This window comes from Nicotiana tabacum, chromosome 12, assembly GCF_000715075.1.
Source record: "Nicotiana tabacum cultivar K326 chromosome 12, ASM71507v2, whole genome shotgun sequence".
In the NCBI taxonomy this organism is placed as follows: Eukaryota; Viridiplantae; Streptophyta; class Magnoliopsida; order Solanales; family Solanaceae; genus Nicotiana; species Nicotiana tabacum.
The window spans coordinates 25001436-25013653 of NC_134091.1; positions in this window are offsets into that span (position 1 = coordinate 25001436).

Consider the following 12218-nt stretch of genomic DNA (forward strand, 5'->3'; position numbering starts at 1 on the left):
TGAAGGAAGCTAGACTCATAAATCGGTCCTCCCAGATCTCTTTCTTCTTAGACCTCTTAAGGCCGACAACTGTAGTATCACCCCCTCGGCCATCATCTGGAATATCATCAACAACAGCTGCTGGTGCCTCAGGGACATGTGTAGCAGAGGGCTCTGAAGACTGACTTGCACTCTCCGAACCCTCGGAAGTGCTATGTGAGGAGGAAGGTTCGTCTCTAAGTTGGTACCTTCCCTGTGGTTGTGATTGAACAACAGGCTGCTTTTGCACTGAGTCGCCCTCCGATGCTTCCCAAGATGGGGCATATGAACTATATTCGGAAGGCTCAGGCTGTTGTTCTCGGCCTATTGTAGCTTTCTTGGTGATTATCTTCTGGAGGGCGAGGGGTAAAGTGCTTTTGGTTCAGCATATGGAAGGCTCACCCCTCCCCTTTGAAGTGTCACCACGACCTCGAGATCTGACCATTTTCTTTAACAAGCAACAACAGAACTCAGTTGTAATTCAGTTGAACACAGACAATATATCACATTGCAGAACATGAGTGCAGGGTGGGGAAGTGCGGTCCGCATAATTGCAAGTGCAGCAGCAGACTGGGTTGTGCGGACTACATAATTTGGAAGTGTGGCCGCAGAGATGGAACTGCGGTCCGCACAATTTTGAGTGCGACCTCAGAATTGAAGTGCGGTCCGCACATTTCTCATTGCGGTCGCACATTAGAATTCCCAAAAGTGCCAACTCTCTAATGACAGAGATTGGCCTGATCTGCGGCCGCACACACTTTTCTGCGGCCGCAATAGAATTTTTGCCGTCTGCACAATTTCAAGTGCAGCCACAGAATTTAATTAACCAAAGACCCTAGATTACAACTTCAGCGGACCGCACAATTTCTTGTGCGGCCGTAGATTTCAAAATCAAAACGATCAGACTTCTAGGGTTTTCAAGTTTTTGCACAGATTCAACATGGTATTAACAATTAAGCATGCAAATAAATTTACCCAGTCCGCATAAAATAATTAGTAGTTGACCTATTACAGATTAACCCCCACATGGTATTGAAATTGAAATCTATTGACAAATGGCCTAAGACTACCTAAAAGAAAAAAATGTAAATTAAACTAAGAAAATTGAAAAATTCTATGAGAAATTAAACATACCAGATATGAAGGAGTACAAATAAATGATCATAGATGTGGGTGGAGTGTGGCAGATGATTGAACAGATGATTTCAAAGTGTTAGAGTTTAGAGTGCTCAAAGAGGAAAAACTTTGTACAGTAGCCCAAGGCTACTATTTATACTAGCAGGCAACTTTGGGAAATAAAAGAGGAGTGTGGCCGCAGAATTCCTTTTGCGGTCCGCACTCTGTTACCTGAAGTCTCAGTAGCCTATGTTGATCTGCAGTCCACACAAATTGTGGTATGACCGCAGATTTGGACTGCAGACTGCATAATTCGATGTGCTGTCACAGAATGGCCAATTTTATGATAGACCAAACTTCAGAGAGTTTGCATTTTCCCCTTCCAAGTTGTGCGGTCCGCACAAGAATTGTACGGCCGCAATTGCCTTCTGCTGTAGCATTCAAAATTGTGCGGTCCGTACTTTTTCCACACTTAGTCAATTTTTTTGAGCATAGTTCCTGTAAAGCATACTCATTCTTGCAACACACTTCAAATCCAGTTAGCACAAAATAGCACCTATATACAAAAGAAGAAAAGAAAAAGAAAAAGAAAACATGGGTTGCCTCCCAAGAAGCGCCTGATTTAACGTCGCGGCACGACGCAGATTACCATCACTTCAAATGAATAACTGCCACCATGTGGTCATCATCAGCTTGTCCCAAATAATGCTTCACCCGGTGACCATTGACTCGGAATACCTCATCATTTTTGTTCTTCAAGTCCAATGCACCAAAAGGTGTCACACTCATAATTTCAAAAGGACCACTCTATTTGGATTTTAGCTTTTTGGGAAACATCTTCAAACGTGAGTTGAACAACAAAACAAGATCGCCCACCTTGAACTCCTTGTTTCGGATGTATTTGTCATGAAGGTACTTCATTCTCTCTTTGTACAAGGACGAACTTGCATATGCATGGTACCAGAACTCATCCAATTCATTCAAATGTGCAACCCGCAAGTTAGCGGCTGCATCCCAATTAAGATCAACTTCTTTAAAGCTCACATGGCTTTGTACTCAAGTTCCACCAAAAGATGAAAAGCTTTTCCAAACATCAACCGGTATAGAGACATCCCGATAGGAGTTTTGAAAGCAGTCCGATAAGCCCATAATGCATCATCAAGCTTCTTCGACCACTCCGTCCGGTTAGCATTCACTGTTTTGGACAAGATACTCTTTATCTCCCGGTTGGAGACTTCCACTGATGATAGGGAGTCATAACTTTATGAGTGACACCATACTTGCTAAGCAAAGTATCAAAAGCCTTGTTGCAAAAATGCGACCCACCATCACTTATGATAGCCCGCGGAGTACCAAATCTTGTGAAAATATTCTTCTTCAAAAATGCCACCACACTTCTTGCTTCATTGTTGGGTAGAGCAACGACCTCAACCCATTTAGACACATAATCAACTGCGACCAAGATGTAGGTGTTTTCACAAGAACTCACAAAAGGACCCATGAAGTCAATACCCCACACATCAAAGATATTAATCTCCAATATGGTAGTGAGAGGCATTTCATTCTTCTTCGAGATTCTACCAGCCCATTGGCATCCATCACATCTTTTCGCCATATTACTTGCATCTTTGTATAGAGTGGGCCAATAGAAACCCCAAATTAGCACTTAAGCCATCGTTCTTGCTCCGCCATGATGACCATCATAAGGCGAAGAATGGCAAGCCTCAAGAATAACATGTTGCTCTTCATCTGGTACACATCTTCTAATTACCCCATCCGTGCAAATCCGGAAGAGGTAAGGTTCATCCCAATAATAATCTTGACAATCCCGTTTGAGCCTTTTCCTTTGATTTGAAGAGAACTCATCCGGGATGATTCCACATACAAGAAAGTTTGCTATATCGACGAACCATGGCACCTCCTTCATTGAAATGGCCAAGAGTTGCTCATCGGGGAAGGAGTCATTGATTTCAAGGCCATTATGCGGCCTTCCCTCCTCCTCCAAACGAGACAAGTGGTCTGCCACTTGATTTTCACTCCCTTTTTGATCTTGAATGTCAATATCAAACTCTTGAAACAATAGCACCCATCTCATCAACCTAGTTTTTGAATCTTTCTTGCTCATAAGATATCGAAGTGCCGCATGATCCGTATGAACAATAACCTTTGCACCCATCAAGTATGGGCGGAACTTCTCAATTGCAAACACATTGGCAAGGAGTTCTTTTTCAGTAACTGTGTAATTTACTTGGGCATCATTCATGGTCTTACTAGCATAGTATACCGGATGAAAAATCTTGTTGATGCATTGCCCCAAAACTTATCCAACCGCTACATCACTAGCATCGCACATGAGCTCAAAAGGAAAACTCCAATTAGGAGCGGTGATAATGGGAGTTGTTGTCAACTTGAACTTTAGCAATTCAAAGGCTCTCATGCAATCATCATTGAAGTTAAACTTAACATCTTTCTCTAAAAGCTTGCACAAGGGGTTTACCACTTCAGAAAAATCCTTTATGAAGCACCGGTAGAACCCCGCGTGACCCAAGAAACTTCTCACGCCTTTCACGGATGTTGGAGGTGGAAGTTTAGAAATCACTTCTATTTTTGCCTTGTCGGCCTCATTGCCCTTCTTTGAAATCTTGTGGCCAAGGACAATGCCTTCCTCGACCATGAAATGACATTTCTCCAAATTCAACACCAAGTTCATTTCTTCACACCTTGCCAATACTTTATCCAAATTTGCCAAGCAATCATCAAAGGAATCCCCGACTACCAAAAAGTCATCCATGAAGACTTCAAGATAGTCCTCTACCATATCTATAAAGATCGCCATCATACACCGTTAAAAAGTTATCGGTGCATTGCATAAGCTAAATGGAATTCGCTTGAAAGCGAAAGTGCCATAGGGACAAGTGAAAGTTGTTTTCTCTTGATCTTACGGGGTAATAAGGATTTGGTTGTAGCCCTAATATCCATCTAGAAAGCAATAGAAAGCACGGCCGGCCAGCCTATCAAGCATTTGGTCAAGGAAGGGGAGTGGAAAATGGTCTTTCCTTGTGACTTTGTTTAGATTCCAATAGTCCATACGCACTCTCCACCCGGTCAACGTTCTTGTTGGAATCAACTCGTTCTTATCAATGGTAACCACAGTTATGCCCTGCTTTTTCGGAACACATTGCATGGAAAAGTCCACGAATTGTCGAAAATAGGCTAGACCACCCCGACATCCAACCATTTGATAATATCCTTTTTGACCACGTCTTGCATGGCTTCATTGAGTTTCCTTTGATGTTCAATGGATGGTTTGGCATCGTCCTCCAAGTTAATCTTGTGCATGCAAAATGCGGGGCTTATTCCCCGAATATCCGCCAAAGTCCACACAATAGCTTTCTTCCTCTTGTGGAGTACCGCCAATATAGAGTTAACCTACACGTTAGTCAAACAAAAGGAAGGAATAACTGGTAAAGTAGAACAAGGGCCAAGGAATTCATACATGAGATGTGGAGGCAATGGCTTCAACTCCAACATAGGAGGCTCTTCAATTGAAGTCTTTGTAGAAGGAGTTTTCCTATTCTCAAGATCCAAGGAAAGCTTCCGGGGTGCATAGTTGTACGACCTCATTCCTTGCAAAGAATTAACACATTCCATGAAGCCATCCATCTCGTCATCATCAAAATTTAGCAAGACGGCCTCCAACATATCACCCGCATTAATCGTGGCACTTGTATCATCAATAATCACATCGGTCACTAAGTCCACGAACGAACACACTTCATTACTATTCGGTTGCCTCATAGATTTGCACACGTGGAACACCACCTTTTCATCACCCACCCAGAAAGTGAGTTCTCTGACTTCCACATCAACAAGAGCCTTCCCCATAGAAAGGACGGGTCTACCAAGAATAATTGACATCTCATAGTCCACTTCACAATCAAGAATAACAAAATCCGCCAGGAGAATGAACTTGTCAACTCGAACCAATACATCCTCAATCACCCCCAACGGTCTCTTCATTATGCGATCGACCATTTTTAATCTCATAGATGTGGGTCTTGGTTGCCCAATTCCTAATGTCTTGAAAATCGAATAGGGCATCAAATTGATACTCGCCCCAAGATCACAAAGAGCTTTTGCAAACTCGGCACTTCCAATGGTACAAGGGATTGTGAAAGCACCGGGATCTTCCAACTTAGGAGCCATCGAATGCACAATTGACTCACTTGGTGAGTGACTTTGATAGTTTCAAAATTCATCAACCACTTCTTCGTCACCAAGTTCTTCATAAACTTTGCATATCCAGGCTTTTGCTCCAAATCTTCAACTAATGGCATATTTATCGAGAAACTCTTCATCATATCAATAAACTTTTTGAATTGATTCTCGCCATGTTTCTTGGCAAGCCTTTGAGGATAGGGAGGAGGTGGCTTAGGCAATGGTGCCTTAGCTTTTTGCACTACCGGTTCTGGTATGTCAATCACATGATCCCTAGACGGGTTCACATCCTCTTGAGTCTCTTCCATCATGTCATCAATATTAATCTGCACTTCATCATTTGCTTACACAACATTGTTCGGGATCTCCTCTTCTTCAACCACTTGCTCATCATCCACAAGTTGCCTTTGACTTGAGGTAGGTACTTTCCACCTCTTCCACTTCTTGTAGTAACGGCCATGGCATGCCCCGTATTGTTCCTACCCTTCGGGTTCACCACCGTATCATTTGGTAGTGCCTCCTTAGGACGAGAATTTAAAGCTTGAGAGATTTGACCCATTTGCACTTCTAAGTTTCGGATTGATGTGTTGTGTGAAGCAAGTTGGGCATCGGAATTGGCATTCTTCTCCATTATTTGCTTGAACATGTTCTCAATACGACCCATTTCATTGTTGGAGGAACTAGGACCATGAGAAGGATAAGGAGGAGGGTTGCTCGGTTGTTGATACATCGGGGGCATTTGAAAACCCGACCCCCAATTTCCTTGGTTGTTGTTCCACCCGCCTTGGTTGTTGCCTCCCCAATTGCCTTGGTTATTATTGTTTTGCCAATTTCCTTGGCTATTGCTTCCACTCCAATTGCCTTGATTGTTGTTATTCTAATTGCCTTGATTGTTTCCACTATTTCAATTACCTCGGTTGTTAGAATTCCAATTGCCTTAATTATTTGAAGGTCTCCATTGTTATTGACTATGGCCTTGGAAGTTGTTTCTTTGCCCTTGAAAGTTATTCACATATTGGATCTTTTATTCTTGATCATTGTAAGAATCACCTTGATCAAATCCACTATCATCTTGCACAAAATTGTTCACTCTTTGTTGCCCTTGTGGACTTCTTATTCTTCTCTTGTTTACCATCATATTAACTCCCTCCATAGCATTGACTTGCCTCGGGTTTTGCATTTGTTGAAGTTGAGCCTTTGCCAATTGGTTCATGGTGGTTGTCAACTCGGCTATGACTTGCCCATGGTCATTTAACTCTTTATGAAGAAGAATCACATTTGGATCACCTTGTGGAACATTGGCTCTAGATTGCCACGCCGATGAAGTATCTGTTATCTCATCCAAAATATCGCACGCCTCCGCATAAGGCGTAGTCATGAAGTTCCCACCGGCAAGTTGATTCACTACACATTGGTTGGTAGTATTGATCCCCCGATAGAAAGTTTATTGAATTATGTTCTCCGTCATATCATTGTTGGGGCACTCTTTCACCATTGTTCTATACATTTCCCATATCTCGTGTAGTGATTCATTGGGCTCTTGCTTGAATGCTAGAATTTCATCCCGAAGAATAGCCATGTGTCCGGGAGAGAAGTACTTTGAAATAAATTTCTCCGCTAGTTCATCCCAGGTATGAATGGAATGATTTGGAAAACGTTCCAACCAATCTAAAGCTTTCCCCCATAGAGAGAAGGGAAAAAGCCTTAGCCTCAAAGCATCCTTGGAGACATTTGTTTGTTTGCTCCCCCAACACATATCTACAAACCACTTCAAATGTTTGTATGCATTTTGACCCGATGCACCAGTGAAGAACCCTCATTGCTCGAGTAAAGTGAGCATCACGTTGGTTATTTGGAAGTTGTCCGCCCTAATACGGGGAGGGACTATAGCACTTGCATACCCTTCATTCGCGACACCCGGTGTAGAGCCTCTCATGGTGGAGGTGGGGGCGGAGCGGGTACATTGTCTTGAGGCGGGTCGACCTCGTCTATTGGCTTGAGGTTCAAAAGGGACCTCATCCATTTGATCATCCTCAACATCCACATCCCCCACGTCTATGTTTCTGAGATCATTGTTTGCCATGATCGCACTTACAATACTCACACGTTAGTAACTAGGAAGGAAAAGAAGATATCCCCAAAACACACTTAAATATATAGCTAACACCGTTTTTAGCTCCCCGGTAACGGTGCCAAAAATTAATCTCGTTCAATTTCACTCATCTATTTGAGGTTATAAAAATGGTCGATGCAATAGTAATGCCTAACATGAGTAGGGGTCGAATTCCACAGGGAGCTATATGAATGGGAGTTAGTAGTATAAATCTTAGCGTGTGAGTTTGTATATCTAAATTTTCACTTCCGCAAAGTTTGGTTGATTAAAAATCTAAATTACACTACGATTGCAAGTGAAAGAATGAAACTAAGAAATTGTTTTTGTTATTTTTCAAATGATATAAAAGGCCTAGGGCTATGACCTTCACCTAGGTGTTCACCTAATGGGTTATAAACTTTAAAGCTTATTTTATTAGTCGGGGTGTATTATAGTTATCAACACTCAAGTACCCACTCAATACCTATCGGTCAGAGAGTGATTTTGCCCAATTTGACTTTCTCAAGTCCAAATGGGTATTGAACAAAATAGCTGATAAGAAGCTCAAGTCGGGTTTTACTATCTCTAGGTTAAACCCTTTAATTGGGCTTATCAATCTCTCGATTGACCCAATTTCTTGCTAGCCAAGTTTTCCTAGACTAAGTCTCTCTTTCTCAAGTAGAGACCAAGTCAAATATGCATGAATTAGTATTTGCAACCATTAATTCTTCAAATAAAAGCAAGAACTAGGCTAGATAATAAGCACCCAACCATAAACGAGCAATAAATCAAACACCCATTAAGTTTACACACTAGAGTTGGATCATAACCCTAGTGAAAATCTAGCTACTTATGCTTAAATTGGAAGAAATAGGAGAAGAAATGATAACTAAACCCATATTGATAATTAAAATGATGAAATTAATATTCAAAAAGCTCAAAATAACAAAAACTATTAAAAAGAGTAAAAGAAATCATCTATTGTAGCAGCTGATGTCAAAAGTTAACCAAAAAAAGTGAAACTCTTCTATTTATACAAAGCTAAAATTTTCGGACAAAAATGCCCTTTCGGAGGTTCTGCGGCCGCACAATTTCATCTGCGATCCGCACTTTTCTTTATCTTGACAGGAGTGGAAATCTGCTGCCGTACTGCTTTCTTTCTGCGGCCGCACAGTAATGGTGCGGTCCGCACTTTGAGATACAAGTTCTCTGAACTTTTTCTCTAACCCAGCTTCTGCGGCCGCACAATTTATGTGCGAACTGCACTTTACACATTTATCTGATGGGAATTTCTTCACGACCTGCGGCTGCAGATGATATTCTGCGGTCCGCACTTCTGAGCTTTTGTACATATTTTTGTCCTTGAGTTCAGATTACTCATTCTTGAGTTGGATTTCATCTTGAGAGCTCATCTTCCAATATTCCTGCAATTAAGCATATTTTATCAGTTTTTAGGAACATAATTAAGCACTTTTAGACTAAAACGAAAGCTAAAAAGCGCTAATAAGTAGTCAAAATTTCCACTTATCAGCCGTCGATTATCAACTATGGAAATCCATCTGTATCTCTAGACATGGCCCCGCTATCTCTCACTTGTTCTTTGCGGATGATATCATCCTTACTTCTACGACATCAGCAAGCAGTTTCCATACCATCATTGACATCCTTAACGACTTCAATCAAGTCTCAAGTCAAAAAATTAACTTTCAGAAATAAATAAAAAAAAAACTGAAAAAATTGTTCCTCCCAGGATATGAATTTTGTTCTCTCCTATTTTAACATGCACGAAGGTACATCTCTTGGTAAATATCTAGGCTTCTCAATTTTTACTGACCGGCCTAGTAAATGTGATTTTCAGTTCATTCTTGATAACTTTAAACAAAAGCTTGCGGGTTGGAAAACAAACTTCCTTTCTATGGCTGGGCGCACAACTCTTATTAACTCTAACCTAAACAACCTCCCGAATCATGTAATGCACTACCTTAATATTCCTCGTACTATCATCTCTCAATTAGAACGATGCCAACACAATTTTCTTTGGGGCACCACTCTCAATAAAAAGAAAATCCACCTCATAAAATGGAGTATTGTTACCACGCCAAAAACTCATGGCGGATTAGGTATACAACGCCTTCATAAAAAAATCAAGCCTTACTAGCTATTCAAGCCTGGCAAATGCTTCGCAACCCCTCCTCCTTATGGGCCTCTACCCTTCTCCATAAATACTTTTACCGAACGACCAATCTCCACGCCTGTAGCTCTTTTATCTGGACTAACCTACTCATGGGCTGTAACCTCTGCCAACAAGGCATTAAATGGCTCATTGGTGACGACACTCTCATTAACTTCTGGTTTGATTCCTGGATCGGACCTAATCAACCCCTGAGACAGTGTATCATAAGTAGGGGTGTTCATGGTTCGGTTTGGATCGGTTTTCTCCTAAAAAAAAAATCAAACCAAGTAAGTCGGTTATTCAAATATTGGAACCAAACCAAACCAATTAAGTCGGTTTTTTATCGATTCGGTTTTTGTCGGTTTTTCGGTTTTTATCTTCTTTTTTAAAAAATATGAGACATACACTACGAAAACACATATTTTGGCGACTATATTTTCAACATAACACTATCAAACACATATTTTGGCGATTATATTTTCAACATAACACTATCAAACCAATTGCTCTTTGAGAAATTTATCATTTACCAAGATATATTGATGATAATTGAATCAAATATTGATGAATAATTTAGCTACTCAATTAAAAATCGATTTTAACGTGAAATAAATTCTTGTATTTAGCAAAAGAAAACTACCAATCAAACTAAAATGTAAAGACAAAGAATTAGATTATTAAAATAGCAAAGAACTAGACAAAATACAAACGACTAATATGTACCATAAAATTTTAGTAACATATATATATATATATATATATATATATATATATATATATATATATATATATATATATATATATATATATATATATATATATATATTTTAAATAAAAATAATAAATCGGTTTGGTTCGATTATTTTTGGTTATTTTTTGATTAAAATCAAAACCAACCAAACCTAAAAAGTATCAATTTTTTTGATCGGTTTGGTTCGGTTTTTCGGGTTTTTATGAACACTCCTAATCACAGGGCCTCTACCAAGACATGTCGTCTTTGATACACTATACACTTATTTTACCCGAGGTCAATAGGACTTCGCATCTCTCCCTTTTGAGCTCCCGTCACGATTCTTCCAGCAAATTCTTAATACATATATTCCTTCCTATACCACTAACCCCGATTAGTTTGCTTGGACTCTCGATCCACGAGTAACATTCACCATCAAATCACTTTATAACCACTTACTCACATCCTCAGAACCCTCCTTTAATTGGATATGGAAACTTCATCTCCCACCAAAAATTAAGCACTTCCTTTGGTTGACTAAGCTATAATTGCCTCCCTACTGCCTCACATTATCATCACATAGGCATCTTCCGAGACGCCACATGTGCCTTATGCCTTACCAGCTCCAAAACAATTCCGCATTTATTCCTCCACTGTCCAGTAGCAGTACAACCATTGTCAACCTTCTCCATATTACCAGAAATCATAAAACTCGATAGTATTGTCGCCCCCTATAACATGGCTACAAAAACTCATTTTGCATTCCTCATACCATATCTATACGTTTCCCTATGCAAATAAAGTGGCACCCTCCTAGTGTAGATTCCTTTTAAATACTGATAGTTCCGCTGCACAACACACTAACCAACGAGGGCATTGATGGAGTCATCCGTGACTCATCGTGTAACTGGATTTTGGGCTTCGCAGGTCACCGCTTTATTCATGGGACCATTGAAGCTGAACTGCTTGCACTCTACCATGGACTAAAATTGTCCTTCACTCATGGCTACACACCCCTTGAAGTCAACTTAGACGCCAAGGCTATTATTACTCTACTACATACCTCCCATCCACTTTATGCTAACATTATCTTTGATTGCAGGTCTCTGGTCGCCCAACTGGATGATTCAGTCATACTTCATACGTACAGGAAGCAAAACCAAGTGGCTGACTCACAAGTCAAACCTGGTTGCCAGATAGACAGTTCACCAAGCATCATCGTTTTTGCTCAACCACCACCTTTTGTTTAGAAGACGCTAACAGAAGACCGTTCGGGAACGCTTTTTGTTAGACAGGTTCAACCTAACTGCCGGCCCAGCACCTTTGGCAGGCCTTTTTGTAACCCACCGGAAACGGCTTCCCCTAATACTAGTTTCCAACATGCATCCCCTTTTTGTTACGACCCATCCCGAGGTCGCTCCCCTAGGCCATTGTGTATGTTGCCTCCTGCTCCTTGTAACGTTCAACCTTAATATTATATATTAAGTATCTTTTGAACCAAAAAAAAAAAGATCTCGTGCGACCTATCCCACAAAATTACTTTAACAATATAGAACTATGGTTAGTCTCGTCCAAGCACCTTTTAGTATTCCTTCGCGTATTGAAGAAAATGTTGTTGTAATTTCATTCTCTTGCTTAATTTTGAATTATTTTTTTAATTTGTTGCTTTGTTTCTCCTTGCAAATAAAAAAATATAAATTTTAGTCGATTGGAAGATAGTTTAACAACTTCAAAAAAGGGTGCTGCAGGTTTTTTTTTTCCTCGATGAAAAGGTTTTGATTTAATATGACACTAGAAAAAAACTTCTTATGTCTAGGAAAATTAGAGAAGTTTTGTAACCTTATCAATATTTTATTTTTATTTTTTGGGGC